The sequence below is a fragment of the Podarcis gaigeae genome, assembly GCF_964106915.1.
Source record: "Podarcis gaigeae genome assembly, chromosome: 17".
Lineage (NCBI taxonomy): Eukaryota > Metazoa > Chordata > Lepidosauria > Squamata > Lacertidae > Podarcis > Podarcis gaigeae.
The window spans coordinates 20,399,560-20,427,153 of record NC_139694.1 but is presented as its reverse complement, the minus strand read 5'-3'; the positions used below and the strand labels follow the sequence as shown (position 1 = coordinate 20,427,153).

The following is a 27,594-nucleotide window of genomic DNA, read 5'->3' as shown; positions in this document are numbered from 1 at the left end:
ATTCAAAAGCACACCAGCACAAGTAGATAAATAGGTACCACTGCTGTAGAAAGGTAAATGGCATTTCTGTGCACTTCTGTCATGGTGTTCTGTTGCATCAGAAGTGGCTTAATGCTGCTGGCCACACGACCCAGAAAGCTGTCTGCTCCCTCAGCCTGAAAGTGAACTGAGCGCTGCAACCCCATAGTCGCCTTTGACTGGACATAACCATCCAGGGGTTCTTTAACTTTCTTTTTACTTAATGCACCACAAACCTGCTCTTCTCTGGTCCAGTGAGAGCTGGACCATAAAGAAGGCTGATCGCTGAAGAATTGATGCTTTTGAATTATGGTGCTGGAGGAAACTCTTGAGAGTCCCATGGACTGCAAGAAGATCAAACCTCTCCATTTTTAAGGAAATCAGCCCTGAGTGCTCACTGGAAGGACAGTTCCTGAAGCTGAGGCTCCAATACTTTGGCCACCTCATGAGAAGAGAAGACTCCCTGGAAAAGACCCTGATGTTGGGAAAGATTGAGGGCACAAGGAGAAGGGGACGACAGAGGACGAGATGGTTGGACAGTGTTCTTGAAGCCACAAGCATGAGTTTGACCAAACTGTGGGAGGCAGTGGAAGACAGGAGTGCCATGCGTGCTCTGGTCCATGAGGTCACTAAGAGTCGGACACGACTAAACGAATCAACAACCACAAACAATCCAGGGGTTCTTCAACCTTTTTTTTGTTTAATGCACCACAAACCTGCTCTTCTCTGCCGTGAAACTGGATTCCCATGCAAAGAGAAAGGATGAGAGAGCTCACCAAGGACACACACTCTCCTCATTACCCTTGTTCTGAGGAGAGAGCCATCATGAACTATCCTTTGCAAATACCCTCATGGTCTTGAGAAGCAATCCAAATGTGCCCTTCTCAGCAAAGTTACCAAAGCCTTTGAATAAGTAAACAGAAAGGTTTCAGCTCAGGTGCATTTTAAATCATTTATGTTTCAGGTATTTAATAAGAACAATGGAATTTTGATGAAAGTAATAATTTAACTTTAGCATTTAATTTCCATTTTCTATTCTACATCCTTTGTAAATGTGAGTCACTCTAGGCTTATGATAAGCAGATATTGACATGGCCTTTGAATATAAAGTAATTGCTTAGTAGAATTCCTTCCTTTTTTTCTGAAAGTTGACAAGAATGAGAAAGATTGTTAGAGGGATTGCTGTGAATTGTTCAGGAAGGTCAAAGGCATGTCATGAAATCAGCCTGAGAACAATTGTTAATAATCTATTGGTGGTGACTGCCATTAGAAATGCCCATTACTAATTATTTCTGCATGTTTAAAAAAGCTTGACTATCATCAGGTAATAATTTTAAAGGGTATCAGCTGGGGGGGGGGCTAATATGTCACCAAATGATCAGCCTGCTAGTCAGTGGAACTAAGAAAGTATTAAAATGGCAATGCTGCCAAATGTTAGAATCAAAATGATGGATATAAAAACACCCCCAAATGTGGAAATGGAAAACTTTTGCTAATCAAATACAAAATCCCTTTGAGTTTTGTCTGAACTTAGAAAGCACCTTGATATATTTTGATAATATTTGCTTAACAATATATAACTTATTATGTGATTAAAGTATGATTTAATGAATATTTTGTAGTCGTGGAATTTTTGTAAAGAAACCTTTTTCTTTTTAAGTGGGTGACAAAGCACCTTAGGCCAATCAGAGCTTTGTCCAGCAAGTCAACTGCTATTTGTAAACTGTATGTAAGGGTGAAAAAAAGGTTGTAAACAGATTTATAGTGCTATTTTTAAGGCTTTGATAAAATAATGCACTGATCTCCCTCCAGGGCAATTCTAAACATGTCTAGTCAGAGGAAAATTCCACTGAATTCAATGGGGCTTGTTCCTAGGAAAGCATCATTATAATTGCAGCCTTACAGAGCAATCTAAACACCTCTTATGCCAGGCTATCTGTGGGGTGGTTTGATTGAACAGAGATGTCCCTTTGCTCAGTTCACCAGCTGGCCTCTCAACATCTGCCACTAATGAACTGACACAATTGGTGACAGCTCTGGCTGTTGTCCTTCTATCTCACTAAGATCTGGAGGAGGGGCCCCACCAATTTGCCCTCTGGCACAGAGCCCCCTTTCCATTGCTTTCTTAATGGCTCACCACCTTTCCTTTGTTCTCTTAATAGCTTCATGAGGAAGCTAGCCTGACTTATATTCTAACCCTTGCTGGATCCAGGGGTTCAGAAAACTTGATTAAATTCTAACAGTTACTAGGTCCATGAATTTAGAGGATGTCTGGCAACCACAAACTCATAACAGCTTGGAAGATGCTCATGATTGACTCAGCCCAGGTGGCTTTCCCTAGTTCAAAATACTTTGTGATGGAGTGAAATGAAACTATGGAAGAATGCTTCCTACACTGCTGTGTTTATGCATGGAGGAGTGCTGTATTTGTTTTAGATCCAAAGCCCACCTACAAATATTAAAATAAGAAAGATCCCATTTTTTATGAAGCGTATTTATTGCTTTAAGTTTTCTTGATTTAAAGCAGCAGAAAATAAAGCTTCTGATGAATGAAACTTGGTGCAGAACAGAAAGCAAATTGCAAACTTGGAGCCACAAGGTTTTCCCCAGAAGAGCTATTTGATCCCAGATGTGATGCTAATACATTTGATTAGTATTGTAGTAAACCTAGAAAAGTAGATGCATAATATTTCAGGCAAGGTTGAATGGAGTAGGAAGACTATAAGATAGTACCTTCAAGGTAATATTTTTACCTGTCATATTTAAAGGTTATGTTTCACCATTTGACCGAGCAAACTCCATGCTGATTTTATTCCTTACTTCTGCAATTTTCTAAAACAAAAACACCCCCCATATATATGCCTCCTCATACTCAAACCCAAACCCTCCCTAGCAAAAATTGGTCACCCTCTTCAGTGGTTCCTCAGTCTATCATTGAGTAAGTTGCCTGGGGGGAGGGAATAAGAGATGCCTTGCTAGAATCATTAGGGCCAAACTGGGCCCCTGATCTCCCTTGATTTGGAATAAGAACCAAGGTGTATGGGCAGGGTGTATGTGTGTGAAAATAAGTTGTGTTGCCAAAGGAAAGAGAGAGTAGCTGAGGTACAATGCCATCGGAGGCTAAAATAGGTCTTGGTGGCATATTCTCTCCCTAATGAAGAAAGGAATTTCTCTTAGTGCCTGGCTAGCAGGTATGTTTGGTTGAAGGATGAATGATCCAAGAACATAAGAAAAGTCCAATTGCATCGTATCAAAGGCTTATCTAGGCCACCATTCTGCTATCACAGTGACCACTCAGATTTTTGTGGAACACCTATTATCAGGAAGTGAACATTATCACACTCTCTCACTCGTGTTTCCCAACAACTATTAATTACAGTAGAGGCAGATACCAGAGGTAAAATAAAGCCATAATGACTAGTACCCAGCTTTGTCCTCCATGACTTTGTCTAATTCCCCTTGAAAGCTAACCAAGTTGTGGCCACAACATCACCTTGTGACAGCAAATTCCACAGTTCATCTACACGCTTTCTCCTACCATAGAGGAAAGTGGAACTCCAGTAGTAGGGTAGAGGTGGATTGTGGTTGGGAAACAGCTGGTCTTGGTGAGAATGAACTTGATAAAATATTCAAATGGGAACTGATCAGAAAAGTTCAATGTATGGTGTGCTCCTCAAACAATTATTTATTGAGGTTAAGAGAGGGCAATGTTTTATCAGTGCACACATGCTCAGGAACATGTAAAATGGTTCTAAGTTTGAATTGCTTTTGTGTGTGTGCGCACGTGTGTATCCACATGGTTGCAGAGGAGAAAAATAAAAATAAAAAGTGAGGGAGATGCAATGCAAAATAATGGCAAAATAATTAAAGAGGGGCGAAAAGCAGGCAGGGTTCTGGGAAAACTGCCTTTGGCAATCCTGCCCACCATTGACCCAATGAACTTTTGACTATACACAATTTTGGCTTTAGGTGTGATCACTGGAATGTAACCTCTGCTTAAATTGCGAGCTTACTGCAAGTAAAATTTTACTCACTATTATGCCAGAAATTATAATCTCACGTTAATAAGAAAAGCCTAACACCAATCTATTTCCAAAGTTTTACTACATTTAAAATATAAATTAAAACTACAGCAAAGGGTGTTCTTTTGTGCTCAGTTATTACAATGAGTCCTCTGGGAATCTGGGAATTCTAGGTTATTGTTCTCTCTCATCTAGCCTATGTTTTTTTAACTGTCCTTTTTATTGTTTTATAGATTAAAACACACACACATAAGCAAGCAGAGCCCTGCCATGATAAAAATAATTCTTATCTAAGCACAAAAGTTTTCATTCAGTAGAGATGATGAGACAGAAGACTTCACAATCTCATATACTGCAGATGCCTTGAGACCAAAAACAACAACAACACTGTGACAAATGGGACACATACATCTTAAAAATAACAGTAGTGAACTAATATCTTTAACAAATGATTACTGTGGATATGTTGGCTGAGTTTATTGGGTGGAGAGAAACACTGGATTTTGTGTGGGTGTGGCAGTCCCCTTTCCCTTAGTCTGCATGAGAATCCTTAGTCTCTTTATTCCTCTTCTTGAAGAAGAGGTGTCTGGGATAGCTGAGTTGGTAGGTCCCTGCGGATTGTAGGTGGGCAAATGTTGTCCCCCTCTTCAAAAAAGGGGAGGGGAAAAGAAGACCCAGCTTGACATCTTCAGATATCTAAAGGGCTCTCACATGGAGGATGGAGAAAGATTATATTCTGTTCCATAAGATGGGACAGGCCCAATAGATATGGGATGATATCCAGCATTACGATCTTCAAACAAAAACATCTTGGAGGTCCCAGGCCACAGAAAGGTTAGGCTGGCCTGAACCAGAGCCAGGGCTTTTTCGGCTGTGGCTCCGATCTGGTGGAACGCTCTGCCACAAGAGACTAGGGCCCTGCGGGACTTGACATCTTTCCGCAGGGCCTGCAAGACAGAGTTGCTCCGCCAAGCCTTTGGCCAGGGCACAGCCTGACTCCCTCATTTGGCAATCTTCACAGAACTCTAGTCCAATGGTTGCCATCAATTTGATTTGAATTAATTTTATAATGAAATGATTTTAGAATGTTGTATTATTTTATTGTTGTTAGCCGCCCTGAGCCCGGCTTCGGCTGGGGAGGGTGGGATATAAATAAAAAAATATATTTATTATTATTATTATTATTATTAGTCATACTCAGTAGACCTATTGAAATAAATGGGCCTCAGTACAGTTCTCATGGTACTCCCCCCCCCCCCACACTATGAGGGTCCAGTTTTTCCAGCTGATATTTTCTACCTTGAAACCTTTTGGGATTTTTTTCGGAATAGTCCTAAAATGCTTAAAGTAGTTACTTCATTTTGCAGTTTACTGAGAATGGTTGTTTATCAGGGGATGGGGAAGGACTAGGTAATCAACCGTCGCAATGAGAACAGAACTAAAATCCACAGGACAGGTTTTGAACAGGGGTTGTGTTGACAAAAACCGCTGCTGCTCGAAACTTGAATCAGATACACTTCACTTCATAATAAGGTGATGTTATGCCCCAAACTCCAATTGTTACAGCTGCTTCTGGGTGATTCTTTCTAAACCAGATCATTATCTCTTGTGAAAATTAGGCAGCAAAGCAGAGCCAGTCTTTTTACTAACAACCCACCCACCCCTGCTAGCAGCGACGTCCCAGAAGTGCTCAATATCCTCTCGTCACCCCAAGCCTTGCGGTTATGAGTGGGAGGTGCAACGTACAGAAGGGGGGTAAATGATGCATTGCACAGCTTGTGATGGACTGGCAGAACCAAAGGGGTGACCACCCCTATCACTAACAATGAGCTTATTCCAGTGCTGCCTTCCCACTCATTCCACCTTCTTCCAAACTGCATTTCTTAGAGTGGGAACAAAGAACAGATTGAAATGTAGAAGAATGGACTTGTAATATTAATGCTTTTCCTACATCTTGTATCGTTCTAGAAAATTTGTCACTATTACCTAAGCACTGATTTAATGATTTTGCATTAAATCATAAGCCAGTGGTTATACAAAGGATAACTGTAGTATATGATGTGTAGAGTCATTCTGTCACTGTTGGCTGTTGTTGTTTTGAAATAAGACTCAGTATAATTGGATAATTTGGACAGCAACTACTCCCTACCTTTTAATACTGTAGATTCAATGAACTATTAGGTGAAATATATTCAGTTATGGTATTTATTTGGTGTACGATAAAGAAAAAAAGATCTGTGGTTGGGAAAACTTAATTAGAAGACACACTTAAATATACATCATACCAAGTGTGGTATATTATAATATACAGTCATACCTTGGTTGTCGAACGGAATCCGTTCCAGAAGTCCGTTCGACTTCCAAAACGTTCGCAAACCAAGGAGTGGCTTCTGATTGGCTGTTTGGCCCCAGAAACAATGCCGACAGCCGAAATGGACATTTGGCTTCCAAAAAATGTTCGCAAACAGGAATACTTACTTCGGGGTTTGCGGCGTTCGGGAGCCAAAACGTCTGAGTACCAAGGCGTTTGACAACCCAGGTACAACTGTAGTATATTATATCAGGATATGCCAGCCAGCTTGATAAGGTACCAAGTTTTTTGGGGGGAAGCTATAGAATGAGACAACATAAAAAAAAATGATATTATAATGGTATTAGGAAACCTCAGAGCTAACAGACCAGAATTCCTGGCTTAAACTGCTGATATACTGATCTACATCTTCATAGCATGTAACACCTTATTAAGCATAAAGAACAAAATTCATTGGATTTCTACCAGTTTGACAGTGCAGGGCTATACAGATTTACTTGGGAGTTTGTCGCATTGAATTCAGTGTGATTTACTTATGACCTACCAAACACATCAGTAGGCCAAAATAAATAAATGAAACCAAAAAAGTTTAGTCAACACTTGAATGTATGCAATGTGATAGTGAAACACAAAAAGCCTTCATTACAAACCTATAAAATTGTAGCTGATACTTCTATTCTCACCACTAATTCTAATGCAATTTAGGCTTATTTTTTTTTCAAAATAAATTAAAACACAAATCACCACTGGTAGGTCTGGAAGACTCCTAAGCATTTCCTGGTCTATAATATACTAACTATACAGTGTATTGTTTTGTCTTTTGCTGTATAGCCTAGACTTGCTTGAGTAATGGTGCCTGTAAGACTTTCCTGCATTTTTGCCAGGTTGCACAAAGAACTCCTCCTTGCCTATTTGAATTCAAATTTCTGAGACTGTCTTTTGCTTCATAGACTCATCATTTATGCCGTGCTAGAAGAAGCTAATCTTTCTGACATTATCAAGTACTTCCCTTTAAAGTTTATATAATTCAATTAGATTTGTTCCATTTAAACATCTTTTTCCTTCCTAGACTACATAAAATTAAAGTTTCAAAACCTTTTCATTTCAACCCTATCCTATAATCTATGGATTAACCTAATGCAGTCATTCTATGTACCATTTTATTATAAAGAGAGAACTCTGAGCACTGAAATAATGAAACTGCAGAAGGCCATGTACTTCTGGTTTTAAAAAAGCAGGATTTCCTTTTCATCACCAACATTTGAAAGCAGATCTTCATGACTGGGATGAGGAACCCTATGACACTAAATCAGTTTTGAGTCATTAGTAACTACAGAAAACAAGTGCACCTTCTAAAGTTTTCGTGGGATTTCCTAGCAGATAAATGCACAGGTGATTTTCTCTCAAAACTGCACAGCATCACATGGCTAGATTTCATAGGAAACATTCCCATTTCCGTTTCATTTCCAAGTATCCTTACATTTCACTATTCCATAATCAAAACAGAACAACATGCTTGTTTCCTTTCATTGCCAAAGTAGTGCAAATGCTCAAGGGCTCCCATAAGCCAGCAATCTGAAATTGAGTAAGCTAGTCAGTTCCATCAGCCCCAGCAAGTATGGCCAATGGTCAGGTATGATGGCACCATCCAGATAGCCACATAGTGTGTGTGTGTGTGTGTGTGTGTGTGTGTGTGTGTGTGTGTGTTTTGGGGGGGGGTGAAGTATGCTGCATGCCAGACCCCTCTAATACCTGGATCCTGGAAGTATGAAATCTATCAAGGCTTCTAATTCTTGGAATAGCCAGGCTAGCCTCCTGGCAAGGTTATAGCGAAAGGATAAATGGACATAAATCTGATATCAGGAATCACAAGACAGAGAAACCAGTAGGAGAACACTTCAATCTCCCAGGACACTCTATACAAGATCTCAAAGTAGCTTTCTTGTTACAAAAGAATTTCAGAAATAGACTGGAAAGAGAAGTTGCTGAATTGCAACTTATTACCAAACTTAAAAGGGACACAGGTGGCGCTGTGGGTTAAAGCCTCAGCGCCTAGGACTTGCCGATCGAAAGGTCGGCGGTTTGAATCCCTGCGGCGGGGTGCGCTCCTGCTGCTCTGTCCCAGCGCCTGCCAACCTAGCAGTTCGAAAGCACCTCCGGGTGCAAGTAGATAAATAGGGACCGCTTACCAGCGGGAAGGTAAACGGCGTTTCCGTGTGCGGCTCTGGCTCGCCAGAGCAGCGATGTCACGCTGGCCACGTGACCCGGAAGTGTCTCCGGACAGCGCTGGCCCCTGGCCTCTTAAGTGAGATGGGCGCACAACCCCAGAGTCTGTCAAGACTGGCCCGTACGGGCAGGGGTACCTTTACCTTTACCAAACTTAAAACCATGGAGAGACCTGGTTTGAATAGAGATGTTGGATTCTTATCTCATTATACATGATAAAGCTATTTTTAGCCATCACACACCTTGCTTTTTCCTGTAAGACCAATTGCAGTCGTTAACAGTCGTCAACAGGTTTACCACACCTATCAGCCAATCACCCATTCCCACCACCCTTCTGAGTAATACCCCTCCCCACCCTCTCACTATATAGAAGGGTCTGGTGACTTCTGTTTCAGTGTATCTGAAAAAGTGTGCATGCACATGAAAGCTCATACCAATAACAAACTTAGTGGGTCTCTAAAGTACTACTGGAAGGATTTGTTTATTTATTTATTTATTTATTTTTGTTTCGACTACAACAGACCAACACTGTTACCTACCTGTAACTAGAGCCATTAAAGCGTATTAAGAGGCTCGGAGTGTGACAGCAAATTGGTGGGGCCCTTCCCTCAACAGAAAAAGGCAGCGTTTGGAGCAGAGGTAGCAGGGGATATCCTCCAACATTCCCCTGATGAAAATCAGGACATGAGAGTGTGTCTTTTGTTGTCGCTTGAGTCGGTTGGCTTGTATGGGAGCACGATACCAAAACAAATGCGTTTTTTGGTTTCTGTGCCCTTGCGAGAGCATGACACCACTGCAAGCATCAGTGCTGGCTGCAAGCACCAGCTCAACCCCAGGACATTCTGGGAGGAAGCTGGGATGACTTCTGTTATTCTGGGAATGTCCCATTAAAATAATTGGAGGATATGGCAGGGATGCGATCTAGAAGGAAATCAGCAAGCTGGAGAGGGAGGGAAGAGCAATGATGTAGAGCAATGTTTGATTTCTGTTTGAATCAAGGTTGCCTCTATGGGAGAAACAATACCCTTTTGGGTTGATAATGCTCTGAACCTCTTCATCGTATGCTCAGGTTGTATGCATGCGTGAATAAATCACAGTCTCCACCATGCCTCATTCTAAAAGGAAACATGAACCCTAGGTAAGCACCTGGAAAGCCTGGAATCTCACACTACTCAGAGATTGGGCTGGCATGCAACACTATCAGAATGGTAAACAAAAGGATGGTTTCATCTCAAGGTTGTTAATCAAATGTTAATCAAGGAGCAGACCAAGAATGATGGGAACATAGAGGAAGCTCCTGATTCTTGAATAACCCAGTAATATCCCCCATCATAATATGTAAAAATACATTTTAAAAGAAAGCAAGATTTGTACATTCAGGGACAACTGGGTACAGCAAACCTTTTCCCCAGATGAATCATATGTTGTTTAGGAAAAACTTTCATTTTTGCAACCCCCTTCAGAGGCATTTCGTGAATGGAACCATATACTTGGCTTTAAACAGTTGAGGTTGTATTTTTACAGTGGAAGGGGGGTAGTGAGGCATATCACTTTTCCTGGAATACATTTGATACTGCTGTTTTCACACAATCAACAAAACCACAAAACAAAGCTGACAAGCTAGTTCTCCTGGGCTTGGGTTTTCTGCTCTTTGGGGCTTTTGTTGTCTGCCCAAATGTTCTGTGCATGACAGCTAATTTGTGTAATACAAATGATGTTACCTTATAAGCTTTATCTCAGTGGAATGCTAACTAGAGCATCTCTGTGTAAACAAGCACTTGAGTTTATTATCCATAATCCTATAGAACAGTCTTAAACATCACAGAGCATTCTGGAAACAGTGTTAAGGTTATCAGTTCAACTTTCACAGTTACTTTGTTGGCTGTTAAATCACAGCAGACTGCTACTTATTGTGAGTAAATTCTGTTAAACAAACTTACTTCCATGTAAAAATGCAGTACAGGATCATCTGAAAATCCCTATTCTCAATAGGTTTAGAGCTGTGGGGTTTTTTGAGAGTGCCCCCCCCCCCCCGTTTATTGGAATGCATAGGATATAAAACAGTTCCAAGCCCTAACAACATACCCCTAATTTTTATTTTCAGTGAAAAAAGCATCCATTTTTTACTTCCTGGAGCTATGGTATTAAAGTTTGGTTGCTGAAACCCATTTTGATAATGCTTGACAGGTGATAAAGCACATTTTACTTTCTACTTCTGGTAGGCTTTATTCCTTTCCATCATGGAATCTCTTACCATGAATCTTTTTTCTGTTTATAACTGGAATTTATTTCAGCAGAACATCTCCCATTTTAAAAAGCAACTATATCTCAGGAATGTTTCAAAATCTACTTTGAAATCACACCCTTTCCCAAACCATAGGACTACAAACAAGAGTTTAACCTAAACTTCAAAGAGAGACTTCACCATGGACATTAATTTTTGGCTCACTATAAAAAAAATTGTCCTCTGCTTCTCTGGATCATGGCCAGTGCAAAAATACAGGATCTACAATAACAGCTCAAACATGAAGAAGTGTGCATGCACAGAAAAGCTTATACCCAGAATATATTTAGTTGGTCTCTAAGGTGCTACTGGACAATTTTTATTTATTTAGTTCGACTGCGTCAAACCAACACGGCTACCTACCTGAAGCTCAAACATGGTAACAGATGTCTGTCAAAAAGCACTGATTTATTCAACCAATTCTAGATAGAAACAAGGACCATCTTATTGGCTTCTTAAAACTGAAACTGCAGAAACATCTGCCCACATATATGCCACGTCGCTTCCTGCTTTCTCAAAATAACTTCAAATAGCAAAAACATGCCTGTTATCCATCTCTGAGTTGAGCACCTCCTCATTAGAATTTAATTTCTTAGATTATTAAGCACTTTGCAGCACAAAAGGTAACAGAAATTATCAGTCTTACCCTGAGTGTGTAGATTTTGATTCAGTTCCAAATTCTCCACCCTGAGACCTGAAACAGGCAAAAAAAGAAACACAGAGAAAATGTCATCTCATATTGAAGTTCAAAGAAAATGTTGAAATATTGCTAATCACAACACTTCAGCAATAGCAATACAATTAAAAATAAAAGCTTATTTAAAACATTTCCAAACGATTTAAAAATACCTAAAAGTGATTAAGCACAATAAGACATCAGAATGTTATCACCAGAAATTAATAAATAGAAATTTACAGAATTCATTTATTTAAAACATGTATTCTCCACGTCTAATCACAGTCTAAATATGCAGCAAAAATGTGGTGGGAGCATGACATGTTGTTAGAATGGACTGATGACACCAAGCTGCAGATTCCAGACTGAACTGTGAGGAGAGAATGAACTCCTGCCAGAATTGGCAGTAATGTTCCAAGCCACAGTCCTGCAGGTGCCTCACTAGCAACCCCAGAGACTCCTGGTCTTGCTCTTCCTCCTTGCTCGTGTTCCGTGTTCGACTGCCTTCTTCCAGCATACAAGTACTAATGAGACTGAAGAGACGGGAGGAACTCACCAGAACTCACTTCCGACACCTTTCAGATGGGCACCATTGCCATTTTAAGAGAACAAGGGAGGTGTTCATGGCGAGTTCTGGCACCTCTTTTTTCTGGCACTGTCTAACATGAATGTATTTTTTTTTACAGATCTGGGGAAACAGAGTTTGGAGGTGCAAGGACACCCATAACTGCTAGATTTGGGGGATGTTAAAGGTAAAGGTAAAGGTACCCCTGCCCGTACGGGCCAGTCTTGCCAGACTCTGGGGTTGTGCGCCCATCTCACTCAAGAGGCCAGGGGCCAGCGCTGTCCGAAGACACTTCCGGGTCACGTGGCCAGCGTGACATCGCTGCTCTGGCGAGCCAGAGCTGCACACAGAAACGCCGTTTACCTTCCCGCTAGAAAGCGGTCCCTATTTATCTACTTGCACCCGAGGGTGCTTTCGAACTGCTAGGTTGGCAGGCACTGGGACTGAGCAACGGGAGCGCACCCCGCCGCAGGGATTCGAACCGCCGACCTTTCGATCGGCAAGCCCTAGGCGCTGAGGCATTTACCCACAGTGCCACCCGCGTCCCGTTGGGGGATGTTAGAAATCATTAAATGGTAGAATTTAGATAATATTTACAATATTGAAGGGAAGATGTCAGATGTCAGATTGAAACCAGAAAATTGCCTGGTGAGAAGGTCCATCAGGGAGTAACAACTGGACAATGGCCAGTCAATGACCCTCTGCCAAAGCTCTGGGCAAATAGAGCTGGGAGGGGGAGATTATAGGAAGTGTGATTTCACATAGTAAATAATGTGTTCTTTTGAAATTTAGAGGCCATCTTGGTAGACTGGGATAGAAGCACAGAAATGATGCCTGGACTACAGTGCTGTACTGCTGGGAGGAACTCTCTTCAAAGTAGACCCAGGTCTAAAATATGTGTACAATAAACCATATTTCTTAAAGACACTGGTCTCTGTTGTGTCTTGATTTCCCAACAGAAATACAACCCTGGGTGAGTGCTTGGAACCCTATGGAGATTCGGGGTGGCACACCACCCTTTTATTTTAAGAATGCAATTTTGATAAATGGGTAATGGAAATTGTTCCAGTTTGGAAACTGATTGGATATGGATAACAAGTAAGTACTACTGCTTTTCTGAATGAGTCCCATGACTTGTTTCCAGGAGAATTCAAGTATCTGATCAGCCCTGTAACCAGCCTTCTCTGTTAGGTGAAGCAGTCACATTTCTAGGTGGAATATTTTTTGTATAAGAGTGAGGTACATATTGCCAGGACATCCACACTTATTGGTGGACAGGATGTGAGGGCCGGGCCAGGGGAAGTGAAAGGCCTTTCCCCTTTATAATATATACCGGTACTCTCTAAACAGCTCTCTAAACTCTTGCCCCCTTTCTGTAAATTACTAAGCCTTTTTGGATCTATGGTATTACTTAGGTTCCCCACCACACCCTTGTTGTGGGCTTCCTCTTGATGCATGTCTATGTCTCAGGTTTTGTGTGTTGTCTGCTGAATGAGTCAGGGTTCCTCTGAAGTTAATGGTAATTTCCTGGTTTTCTCTTTATCACCTCAATTCTTGTAGGGGCAGCAGATGCTGCTGGGCAAAATGCCCTCATTCCTAGACATGGTTAATGCAAATTACTTAAGTGACAAGCCTCCAGCAGCCTCAAACATTAAAATTTCTGAAACAAGGAAGAGCTGATACTTTTGTGATGCTATCTTCAACTGACATTGCTTCTTAATTAAAAAAAAAAAGTAACTGATAAGGGTGATTGATTACTAACCAGATCATTGCATTTCCCAGCTAATTTTCAAGTAGACTTTCTACAAAAAAATTAAATAACACAGTAGCTAAAAACAGATTACAATTATGGCTCACTGAATAAAACTGCATTAGTGTGTGCTTCTTGATGTTGGCAAATAGGAAAATACCCCCTGATCTTTTCTCTTTCTTGTTCACCATCTCTGTTGGGTTCCTGTATCTTTCCATCCATGGAAGGCATTTGATCCAGTGCAGGACCCCTGCAAATGGCAGCATGGGGCAGCAGCAGCCACTTGGCCTTTGTTTGCCAACATCCCTGTTGCCTACCAAGGACAGAGAGGGGCAGGAATGAAGCACTAGTAGGGTGAATGCACACTGGTGCAGAAGCTGCCTGGTGGGGGAGGGGAGAGATGAAACTTTTGCCAATCCCCTTATCCCCTGCAGCCCTGGTACCATGTCCAACACTGTCCTCAAGGGGGGCTTAATGTATCTGCTACCTACAGTGAGAATGGTCACGGGGTGGGCAGCTGTTGCAGCCCATCACTCTAAACACCTACCCCTTGGGAGCAACACCTGGGTTAGGCGGTTGGCTGTTGGGGAACTCTTAGGCTGCCCACTGGGGAGTGGCAGATATCCCCCCCCCCATCTGTTTATTTGAATCTTGGCCAATCCAGCAGGGTCAAGTGGGTGTTGCTTGGGACCTGGTAAAAGCTGTCCGTGTCTGATCTCGGGGTTCATGGTGCAGAAATGTGTGATAACAGGTTACCCCGTTACAGGGGTCTAGTAGGAAGTCTCAGTCCAAAAGCTGTGCGACAGATGGGCCATAGAGAGCTTTGTTCAGTGGTTGGGAGGGTTATCCATGTAGACTTGCGGTTTGCAAAGGACTTGTTAATCCTGGGCTTGACCCTGTCATGCAACAGCCCTCCACGGGGGGGGGGGGGAGACTTTGAAGGATATTCACCAGGGGTTTACCTCGCCTGGACCGGTTCACTCAAGCGGAGATCGCTCTGTGGGATCGGATTGCGTCTGTGCAGACACAATTTCTGGTGTCTGCACATGCACAGATGTGATTTTCAGTGCCACAGAAGTGAGTCCCCGCTCTGTGCTGCACCGGTTTAGGGCAGTGCTCGGGGACTCGCCGACCGGGCAGCTCAGTTTGAGGGTGGCTCAAGGGCCATTTAAACAACCCCCGTGGGCTGCTTGTGGCTGCAGGTTGCTGACCCCTGATATACACCCAATGCCTAAGCCAAATCCAACCTACATCTGAAATCAATGAAGTTATGACCAATTTTTAAAATCAAAGAATGTTGTCCTGTCCAGTCTGTTCACCTTCTTTACTCAGGCATTGCTCCCTGGAGGTGTGTGTGTGGGGGGGGTGTCACTGCAAGTGCATCTGAAAGTAGTACACACCAAAACGCTACCATCTCGTTCTTTTACCTCACTCTCCCGTTTGTGTAAAATTTAAAATATTTATATGCTGCTCGCCATGCTCACATTTCCAGATGGTGCACAATGATAAAATGTAAAACAATAAAATATGCAAATATACAGCATAACTAAAAATCAAAAAATGTTTAAAAATAATGAACAACCAAAAAATTCTTAAAGCCATAGTGTCTGGCCTCACATGTCAGAAAACACCAAGGTTCTCAACATATACTGAAATGGTAAATGTGTTTATTATGGGGCCTTGTTTCTGGGGACATAGATTAGATCTCAAGCTCATATCCATTGTCAAGAAGAAGAAGAAGAAGAAGAAGAAGAAGAAGAAGAAGAAGAAGAAGAAGTAGTTTGGATTTGATATCCCGCTTTATCACTAGCCGAAGGAGTCTCAAAGCGGCTAACAATCTCCTCAGAGAAGTGTGACTTGCCCAAGGTCACCCAGCAACTGCATGTGGAGGAGCAGGGAAGCGAACCTGGTTCACTAGATTAAAAGGCTACTGCTTTTAACTACTACACCACACTGGCTCTGTTACTACCCATAAAGGGAGGATGAGATATGGAATCTCAAGGGTGCACACAAAGTATTATTAATCGTACCACTTCCATACAAAACCTTGAACCCCTAGATATCAACTCAAAATTACAGTGAAAGCTAAATAAGCAGCAGTGAACTATTCAAGGAATATTGTAGTAAAACAATCCAGATGGCTCAAACCATCATGCCACTCAGATAAAACAACAACAACATACACATATGCAATCAAAGCAAGACAAGTGAAATAATATAATTGTATAAAGTACTATTGCTTCCTGGGGCACAGGAATAAAATGTATGTTTCTTGGAAGCCTTCAAGAAAATACCAGGCAAGTAGATAAATGATCTATACAGCGACTATCAAAAGCCAAAAACCCAAACCACAGGTGCAAAGTGAGAGAGCAATCATTTCTCGGGAGCACTGGAGAAGTGACAAGATATGTCAACTTTATGACACAACCTGATGTATCCCTCCTGAGTTCTTGCTGTTTGCTTGGTTATAAGAGGAAACATTTATTCTGTCAATTTTTTTTCTAGAGGTATCTCGAGTAAGGGGTGGGTGTAGAACACTTGTCTTATGAAAATCAATTTGCCATGAACTTTGAAACAAGGATTAAAACAGCAGAAAACTATATTACCATCAATACTGTGCTGTTATCCTTCAGAAAACAGCAATGCTGGGCAACTAGGAACATGCCCTCATCTCACCCACCTGACCTGAGGAATTTTGGTACAGTCATACCTCTGCATACACAAACTTCAGGTTGCGAATGCGGCAAACCCGGAAGTATACCCGCACACGCATGCGCAGAAGTTTTCAATCGCATGCACATAAATGCTCAATCGCGCTGCGTGTGTGAGCAGAAGGGCGCCTCCGGTTACGAAGTTTTTGGGATGCGGCCAGGCCTCCAGAATTGATCCCATCCATAAACGGAGGTACCACTGTAGTCTTAAATTCTCTTCAGGCATACCTCCTTAATACCTCCTTACATGAGAAGTGGGGAAGGGCAGATGTGCTCCCTGGTCTTGTTCCCTGCGCTGTGTCAACATCATTGCTCCCCCAGGCCTCTCTGTATGTCTGCAGTTGGAAGCCTTTCCTAATCATGTTGACTCTGCGTGCAATTTAGAAGCTTGATATCCCATGAGTAGAGTGGACTTTCTGCTGCAGAAATATAACCCCCCAATGCATAGAGAACTATAGGAGCAGCAAAAGTGATGTTGGGGAGGGCGAAGGAGACTATCCCCATGCTACTCCTCAGATAGTTCACCTGCAGTGGAACCCCTAAGCTTGTTCCTGGCAATATTTAGGTAGCAATTCTACTATTTTGATAGGCAGCAAAACGCTGAAGCCCCTTCTAGGTATTTTCAGCATCCCTTTGACTTCCAGACATATGTGCAAATAAGACATGATATATTATCAATTCATATTGTCAGAACACTTAATTAAACAAAAACTACTTGATTGGCTGGCAAAACATTTGGTAAAAAGGGAAGAACTTGTAGAGCTCATCTGCATCACTGCTGTTCAGTATTCTCAGCTGCAGGTTTCTAACAGCTCCCACCGGTACCAGAGCCTAAAGAATTTCAGCACTGAGCAATAATGTGTTCCCAGTGTAGTAAGGTTAACCATCTGTATTCTGAAGTACCGTATATTACTTTATACAGTCCACATGTTAAAAGTTATGTTACAGTTTTGCTATGTTCTCTAGAAATATAAAAAGCCTTTTCATCTTAAACAAAAAACAAAGGAACAACTTTTTAAGCCCCCTTTTTTAATTTGTCAGGTATTTGCCACGTATTGTCAACTCAACCAATTAACCATCAACCATGCTAAATCCAAGATTCTGATTTTCTCCAGAAGCCGGAGATTATACGAATGGAAGCTAGGTGGAGCAAAAATAGAGCAAGTCCTAAAATTTCAATACCTAGGAGTTATTTTTCAACACAATTTGGGGTGGAAAGCTCAAATTCAACACCTACTTAACAAGGCCAAAACTCTGTCATATGCGCTCCTCCGATTCTTTTTTTCGGATGGAGCTTTGCATGTTCCCTCGGCCCTAAAGGTGTTCAAGGCAAAAGTGGTTGCCGTGCTTGCTTATGCTGCCCCGCTTTGGGCCGTGATGACAGATCTTGCTTCTCTTGAGACACTGCAAAATCAATTCCTGCGTCGGCTCCTAATGCTCCCCCTGTGCTTAAGCAACGCAGCCATGCGACTAGAACTGAAGATCGCATCCTTAGAAACTTGCCTGTGGAAGCAAGTCTTCAATTATTGGTTATCATTGTGGCATAGACTACCAAACCACTACCTTGTCCAATGCTTATGCCGAGATGAATTCTCTAGCCTTTGGACTAGTAGAATTCATGCCAAACTCCTGAGTTATGGAATCTCTCCTTCAGATTCCCTAAAACTAGACCAAATTACTGCTCAAAGACTGATCCGCCAAAGACTGGATGACATCAATCTACAGCGAAATTATATGCTGGGGGGAGATGTTTGTTCGCCCCAGAACATTGGTATCACTTTAACTTACTGCGTTCCATCATACCTCTCCTCCCTTTCGACTGTTGCCCATAGACTGGCCTTCACCAAAGTGAGGTTCAACGTTTTTCCCTCCAACGTCCTGAGACATAGATTCTCAAAGGGCCAAGCCCCCGCCACGTGCGAATGTGATAAGGAGACGCCGGAGTCGCTCCAGCACATCATGTTCACTTGCCCCCTGTTCAATGTGCCACGGGCAAATTTGTTGGGATCAATCATACAGAAACTAGCGGGTACCCCACCAAAATTCCACCTTGCTCAAATCTTGCAGGATAAGGATACTCATACGACCCTGAATGTGGCTAGGTTCTTGGTCGCTGTCCTTACCCAAAAGTGACGCCAAGGAGCACTACAAGCTAACTAAGGCGTAGTATGCCATTCTATTTTATAGTATTTTATTGTTATTGTGGTGTTTTAGCGGCTGTTTTTTTTCCCCACATGCACAAGCTGTTATTTATGTGTTGTTGTTTTTACCTGTATGGGCCTATGGCCGTAATAAATATTGTTGTTGTTGTTGTTGACAAAGATAAATACATCACATCAGTTTTAAAATAAATAAATGACTAAGATATGGGTGACTTCATGCACAACCAAGAATCCTCGAAACAGTATGATGTTTATTCATGTAAACCATGTTTTGGTAAAGGAAAATATATATGCTCTTGTTTTTCAAAGAGATCTTGCTCGAGTGAATTTCTATGCACAGAAAAGTTCAATCACGTGCCCAGGAGGAAAAGTGTGTGTGTCCCAGTTCAGCTATAATGGTAAAGAACGGTTTATGAGAACCATGATTTAACAAAATCACTGCCTTGTTCTCTGGTAAAAGCTCAGTACCATTAAAAGCTGTATCACTAGCTGAAGATCACCAAGTGCAGCTTTTTCTACCATGTTTTTTACTATATATATATATATATATATATAATCAGTCTTACAGCTGCTAATGGCAAAGGAGTCCTGCTCAAAAATACGGTTCCTATAGGTGATCACCTTTATATACAATGGGTTGGATCCAGACAAATGTATGTGTAATGAGCTTGGTTAGAAGCCCTATTCCTGTGACCAGTGCGGTCAACCTTTAAAATTCTGTTGGTTGGAGGACCCTTCTGGATTGGTCAAGGAATGTGTAGGGAATGGAGAGAGAAATGGGGGTGAAATTAGATGAAGTCCCCCTTAGCTGTGAAGCTTGCTGTTTCCAACTGACCACAGTCAATAATTAAAACTGTTTTAAATTTCAGTAAACTCAGACAACAGTCTACAGTAAAATACGGAGTCAGCAGCAAAATAAGCCTGGTGGTAGCACACTCACATTAACCACAAAACTTTATATATTAAAAAGAAAAAACCCACCCAGCTAAAAGCTGGCTGTGAATATGCCCAATGGGCCACTCCCTTTGAACTTCATTTGTGTGTCTGCAGGGTGAATTTCATAAAGGACTTATTCCACTATATTTCATTTCACTTATTTTTACCCTGTGGATAGATTTACTTGAAAAAAATAGAACTACATTGGAAATGGTACAATATACGGCTGTTCTTCCTCAATTAGCATTCTCTCTTGTTGAAGACTCAACGGGAATTACTAAGACCCAGGATGAGTTTCTCAAAAACAAGACATGGCAGATGAATTTAATTCCCCCCCCCCATTTTTATGGAGTTACAAGCTTGGTGGATTAGGGGAATGTTGTGGACAAAGCGTATCTTGATTTCAGCAAGGCATTTGACAATGTCCCCCATGATATTTGTGTGAGCTGGTAAAACATGGGTTGAACAAGGTAACTGTTAAGTAGATTTGTATCTGGCTGAATGATGCATTGATGCTTTAGTTAGCAATGGTTAGGCAAATAATTATAGACACCGAGAGACAAGGTGCCCCAACTACAAAATTTTAGAAATAGAGAGATATATAGCTGTACCTGCAGCAACTTTTTTCTTGTATCAAAAAATGCAAGAAGGACTTTTACACTTGCCAGAAGCTCAGCTCTGCCCTCGCCGGTTTTGGAAGGATCCTTTAAAAAAGTCCCATATGACCAGAGAATTTGCGCCTGTCCTTTGGGGGATGTAGGAAGCCCTGAACACATATTTTTTAGATGTCCCTTTTATGATAAGGCACATAGAGAAACCATTGACCCCCTGCTGGTGAGGATTTGCTGACCTCCCGGCAAAGCAAAAATTCGATCTTCTCCTGTTAGGCAAAGACCACAAGATGACCCAAATTGTCGCCAGATTCTGCGCACAGATCTGTAGGTGCAGACCATCCCCCAATTCAATCTAGTTTGTTAAGATAATTCCCAAACCTGGATTCATGGGCGACTTTGGGTCATTTCTCTAAGGTAGTCTATTTTAAAGTTTTTATGTTTTTATATGCCTATCGCACTTTTAAACTTAAAATCTATTGTTGTATATTGTTTTAAATGTTTGTTTTGCTATTGGGACTGTAGTTCCATTTGCGTTTCTCAAACTGGTCTCTGACCATAAGAAATTTCATTTTCATGATGCTTTAGTTGAGATTCCTGCATTGCAGGAGGTTGACTTGATGACCCTTGGGGTCTTTTCCAATTCTATGATTCTACCACGGTTGTGATATTGTATGTGATATTGTATATAGCAGATAAGTTATGCAAAAAGTCTACTAAACTTAAAAAATGGGCTGGAATCCAGTGCCGCCACTCCACTCATGTAATAGCTTTGATCCAGCAGAGACTTCCAGTAAAGTTAAGAGGAAAGAGGCAACTTTTGCTGATTCCTCCTTTCTGCTTCAGCTCCCTGTGCCCCTCCAAATCTGCTCAAGGTCAAGGACATTCCAAAATAGCATGGAAAGTGGAACAGGGTGCTCCATGGGGAAGGAGGAATTGGATTAATTTATTGTATTTATATTTATATCTAGTATTGCTAAGGCCAGTAGCTAATGCAATTAATACACAGAAAGAACAGGAACTGGGTGACACAAAATAAAAAAGGAATTATATACCATTTCCTGAATTAATTACTTCTGTCCATTAAAAGCTAACAGCCATTATATTTTGAATACTTTCTGTCCTTACTACCCATGTTATTTATCCTAGTCACTACTTTTCTTAGTCTTCACCAAAACGTTAATAGTGGTCATCATTCTCCTTGCTCAGCATCCTTCACTGGGCATTTTATTTAAGCATACTTGATTCCTTACTGCATTGATTCAATTAGTCCACAGGGTATAGGAAGGACATTAGTTCGATTAGACTGCATTCTGGAACCGCCTCTAGGTAATGGTGCCTAAAAAATGGAGTTATGAGGTCTACTTTAAAAAACAAACAAACAAACCCCTAAGTTCTATCAAATGCCATACACTTATTGCAATTATGATGAGTTCTAATTGCAGTTTGATGAAAGAAATTGGGTGGTCTTGTCAAAAAAATTGTCTTTTCCTTTGCATCTATTAAATGATCATTTTGAGGATTGCTCGGAAAGACGTTGTAAAGCTCCTTATGTAGCAATTTTGCCATATAAATGATAATTTATAGGTGCAACTTGAGCAAAATCATGGCCCATACAAGCCTGGAGGGGAGAGGAATTATGCCTCAATGGCTAGTCCCTCCTGGTCAGAGACAAGAAATCTAACACCTGATTACCATTTAGAATAGTTGGAAGCAAAATTATCAAGCCTTTCTGCCGCTTATAAAATCTGATTAAGTATTAATGCTTCCTTTGCTATAACAGCTAGAATGGAACAAAATATGATGGGATTTTCAGGAATAATAGCCAGTTTACACTCTCACACTCTGCGTGAAGATATGCAATACTATTGAACTGATTGTACAGGAAGTTGAGGACCCACCGCAGGGCACTGTGGCAGTCTCTCTCTCACAAACCTGGAGCTGGCCCTGCCAGCAAACTTGTTTCTTAGACCCAGGAGAGTCATCATCACTACATGTCATGGACAACTTTGCTATAGTTATCATATAGCATAAAGAGCAGTTCTCACAGCACAGTGGATAATCAGCCTGTGTGCACAGAAGAGGACAGAAGATTTAGCTGAAGGAAGAAGCTGAAGTCAGGCAGGGGACCATGAGGCTAAGGACTCCTGAGAGAAGCCAAGAGCTGAAATCGCTGGCTGGAGCTAAGGGTTTCTGCAGGGAAGAACATGTGTCCCAAGAGGCAACCTTCAAGACAGCTCTGAAGCCAAGGGTCCATGAGATTGCTGAGCATCTGAGGTTGCTGGATCCTGGTAAATACTTCAGAACTCCTGAAAGAACCTGGAGAGACTCCAGAGGGAGTCCTCAGTGCCTAGCTGATTAATGTTAACTGGGTAGAGGTTGCTTAGGGGAAATTGCTGTAGGTTTGAAAGAAGAAGAGTTTGGATTTGATATTCCGCTTTATCACTACCCTAAGGAGTCTCAAAGCGGCTAACATTCTCCTTTCCCTTCCTCCCCCACAACAAACACTCTGTGAGGTGAGTGAGGCTGAGAGATTTCAGAGAAGTGTGACTAGCCCAAGGTCACCCAGCAGCTGCAGGTGGAGGAGCGGGGAATCTAACCCGGTTCACCAGATTACGAGTCCACCGCTCTTAACCACTACACCACACTGGCCTCTCTAAAAAGGGGAAAGGAAAGGGGGAGAAAAGGGGGAGGTACTGAATCACTCAAGAGCAAAATTGTTAAAGAGAAACCTTATTTTGAAACTATTCTGAGTGAAAGAAACTGTTACTAAGTTCATAGTATCCATGTTTATAAGAATTATTTTGAAATAAAATATGATTTACTTTGTTTTACCATTTAAAATAGAAACTGTGCTGTTTTGTCCCACAGTTACCCACAATTACTTTTGGGTAAACAGGGGCACATAATTGACCTAGTATTTAAATGTATGGTGGCAGCAGTAAATGAGCGAGAGCCAAGTAAAAGGTTATATCTTAAGCAAAGAAAACAAACACTAAAGTGTGGGATTGCTTTCGATAAAACAGTGGTAGCAAAGAGGGGTTTCCTCACAGCTTGTGGCAATAGTTCCTCCATAGCTCATTGCTGATAAACTTTATTAAAGCTGCAAAACCCTAAACATACTTCCTGGAAATACGTTTCCTAGAAATCACTTGTGTTTATGCAAGTGGATGTGCAACAAGATTGCACCCAACCTTAATGATCACCAACCATAGCTGCATAGCATAAAGAAGTCTTCACAAGATGCCCTGAATCTGCTGAAAAAAGTTCCAAGCATGGGACCAGCAACACTAAATGCTTGAATTCTGATTGAGGCCAGTCTTGTCTTTGTAATACATGGGGCAACTAACAGTACTCTACTGGATAAGCTTAGTGATCAGGCTAGAATGTAAGGGTTCAGAAAGTCCTAGAATTGCTGTTGTATAAGTCTCCTCCTGCAATTGGCTGCAATTGAATATCATCCTAAGTCATAGGTGCCAACTCCCTGAGGCCCTGGGTGCCTGAGCACTCACAAAATTATCCATGAAGGGGCCAAGCACCCACAAATTTCAATGCCAAGGCCATGCACATGGCATGGTACCCAAGGCCCCAGGCACCCACGGTTGCAGGGTCAAGCTTACACTCCTGTCGTAAGTGTTCTTTACAGGCTTAAGAGTTTATATGAAAACACGCAAAAAATATTGTCCATATTTTATTCAGTAATGTACTAGAAGCTTTTTATAATTGTTGCTTTCTCTGTAGCATCATGAAATTCCTTTGCACTGTGACTATGAGCTCCCCACCCCCTCCTGAATAGGAAAAAAGCACAATGGATGATTGATTTTTAGTTCTCACAGATGATACAATGACAAATAAGAAGCCAGAGCAATTTAGTCTGAAATATCCTTTTCAAAGGATTTAATGCATTAAGGAGTCAATCTGCTTTCTGCAAACTATCCAATGCAATGCTAATAGCATTATAAACAAACAAAACTCCAAATAGAGTACTGATTAATTGTGTGATATTATCATTGTGTAAACAAGAACACTATGGTGAATGCTTAGATTAGCCTCTGAAAGGTAGCTTTTGGTGCAGATGAATATGTACAAGAATATTATAAAGCCATTCTTTCAAAGTGTTTGATCTCATTTTCAGTATTGTTTATGTACAAGACGACATCTCTGCTGTTTAAGAACAAGGGCATCTCACTATCACCACCACCAAAATAAAAACAATTTACATGAAAGGGGCCTCGTTGGAATACTTTCCTTTATATTATTTTCTTTTTATGTATTGCATTTCATTATCTTTCTATAAAAGAGTTTGGATTTTATTGCTCAATATGTTAAAAAGCTCTAATGAAATTCTATACAAAGCAATACACATACATGCTTATCTCAGATCCTTTTACCCATGGGTTGGCAAACTAAGGGCCCCATGGCCTTCTGGATCTGGCCCACAGACGGTCCAGGAATTGCTGTGTGGATCACCAGCACGTGTGCTCTCTCCCTCACACTTCAGCGGCGCATCCTCCCTCCCTCCTGGCTCCTCCCCGCCCTGCCTAGAGGAGGAAGGGGGCTGGGCTTTGTTGGTGCCAGCAGCAGCAGCAGTGCTTGAGCGGCTGCCATTTTAAGCAGTCCCTCTCCAGAGCCCTTTTGCATGCCGCTCATCGGATACAGGTAAACAGCAACTGGGGCTTGTGGTGTTCTTGCATCATTTTATTTTTCAAATTATAGCCTGACCCCCCACAAGGTCTGAGGGACAGTGGACCTGCCCCCTGCTGGAAAATATTCCTGACCCCTGCTTTTACTGGTATGCTGGAAAACCTGGTCTACAGACTAATTGGTTTTTCCCTGAGGGGCATTGCAATGGGGTAGAGGGAGAAACAGCTTCCACTGCCATCTCTCAACTTCAAAACTTTCATAAAGAAGAGAAGAAGAAAAGAAGAGAAGAGTTTGGATTTGATAGCCCGCTTTATCACTACCCGAAGGAGTCTGAAAGTGGGCAACAAAGAAGCAGCTACCAGAAGCGCTCTTAAGGGGGCCTCTGACCATTTTAATTATCTGTATAAACAGGGTTAAACCACAGAGCCTAGGACTTGCAGATCAGAAGGTCGGCGGTTCAAATCCCCGCGATGGGGTGAGCTCCCGTTGCTCAGTCCCTGCATCTGCCAACCTAGCAGTTCGAAAGCACGTCAAAGTGCAAGTAGATAAATAGGTACCGCTCCAGTGGGAAGGTAAACGGCGTTTCCGTGCGCTGCTCTGGTTCGCCAGAAGCGGCTTAGTCATGCTGGCCACATGACCCAGAAGCTGTACGCCGGCTCCCTTGGCCAATAAAGCGAGATGAGCACCAGAGCCCCAGAGTCGGCCACAACTGGACCTAATGGTCAGGGGTCCCTTTACCTTTACCTTTATAAACAGGGTTCCAAATTATATTTGTGGTTCGAGGGCCCGACCCCCGCGAAGTGAAATGAAGACCCAAGGACACGTGATATAAGGTTAATGGGCTAGAAAAGGCCACAACTTTATTGATTACAGCAATGAAAAGGTATTGGCTTAGGCATTGGATCGAAACAAGTGGGTTTATTCACCAGGGGTTCATCACCTGTTGATGCTAATCCAACTATAGGCTCACCCCTGCTGTCACCGCGGGTCGTGCCATGGCCTCCCGCCAAGCAGGCATCGGACAGAATACACGACCGCCAGATTCCTTTAACGGAATACCCCTAAACATTGAAGGCATAGGCGATGGCCACACCTAGCACTTCGACACACCACAACACATTATTCCAATGCCTAACCGCCACCCGAGCCAAAGGCTCGCCGCCAATACCTTCAAAGCTGCAACCAATCCCAGATGCTTTTGCTGACACTAGCTAACCAAATGTCGTTCCCCAGATCCGATAAGTGGACGCCGTCATTCCAGTATAAAGCTTGGTCGCCGATCCGGATATGGTCATGATAAATGACTCAGCCATACATAAAGCGCACCCAACGGGCTGACGATGAGGAATGAGGCCAGGGAAAGGCTGGCACTGCAGCAAAAGCCTGCTGAACACGCCCCCACCTGGTTGGGTGGCCACCGGGGGGGGGCGTGAGTGCCAGCCAGGTGAGCTGGAGGCAGGGGGCAACGCCCCCTGCTGGGCGGTGCTCGGGCTCCCGCCCACAACCACTCCCCTCTCTTTCAGGGAGGAGAGTCTTTGCTGTGGAGTAACTTAGGATGCTGCTCATGGACCTGTTTTTTTTTTAGGGGGGGGGAGAGAATTATTTGAGGTTTGAACAACCAATTTAATATCTGCAGTTGTTAAACTATAGGTGAGACTGCCCACAAGTTATCCTTTTTTAAAAAAAGTTAGCAATAGATATAATCATAGTCGCCTCTTCTTCTTTCTTAGCAGTGTATTACAAGGAAACAAAACTTGTTTTTAGAATAGCTTCTCTCCTGCTGCAAAACCAGCCAGTCTGTACAACCCAACTGCCCACATAATTCTTCCCTTAACCTTCTCAATATGTGTCTGCTGTGAAAAGCAGCTTCTCTTAGTCCTTGGCCTGAAGGTCTCACAGCTGTGGTTAAGTGACCACAAATCACAAAGTAAAAGAGATAGCAGCATTTGAACTATTGGCCAATAGACCCGAAGGCATAGTTTCTGATAAGAGGAGGATCTCTCTTTCCATTGTTTTTAGTCTGTTTAGCAATATTCACCTAACATTTAATCTCACTTGGAAATCCAGGCATTTTACCTTTTATGCTGACTGGCAGCTCCCTCTGTTTAGGCCTTAGGTGTATCTGAAGCATGAACTGTTCAGCAGCAACTGTTCTGAGGTTATTCAGGCATATATATATATATTACATTAAATGCTTAGTAATCACCTTCTGTTTTCCAAAGTAATAAACTTATGCAATGCAGAGTGCAAAACCGTTAGTTTTTATGCTATTGCCATGGGAGTAGGAAATAAGAATTTCAGATCTCTGTTTTGTTTGTGAGCCATTTAAAATAGGCTATGGAGGGGCGATATTGCAGTAAATAAGCCTTACCATGAGCAAATTCTGGCCATGATTACCCAGTAGAAATGGAGCTAAAAGGAGGCCATTGAGGAAATTAGTGGGAGTCCATCAGCATATTGCTGTCTGGGGGATCTTGAGGTTTATAGGACACAACTATGTTGTTCTTTAAAGAGAAAAGGGGGCAATAGGAATAGCCCAATGTGGATTAGCCCCTCAGGGCTAAGCCTTTGCTGGGAACATGGTTGATCACTGGTTGACAGGGCTGGCATGTATTATTTTCTCACACCCGATTGTGATGTAGTCCTGTGCTGCCAGCCAAGGCAGAGCTCAGTGGAGG

At 42.1% G+C, this 27,594-nt stretch overlaps 1 protein-coding gene across 32 annotated transcripts in view; it reads right to left on the bottom strand.

Annotated features, from left to right (window-relative positions):
* Window positions 1-27,594, bottom strand: part of PTPRD (protein tyrosine phosphatase receptor type D) — a 1,161,589-nt gene that overhangs the window by 707,914 nt on the left and 426,081 nt on the right. For all 32 annotated transcript variants that reach the window (XM_083718180.1, XM_083718169.1, XM_083718207.1 and 29 more), the window contains one exon: window positions 11,508-11,555. The gene's annotated coding sequence lies outside the window, so the exon portion shown is untranslated. The remainder of the gene's footprint in view (window positions 1-11,507; window positions 11,556-27,594) is intronic.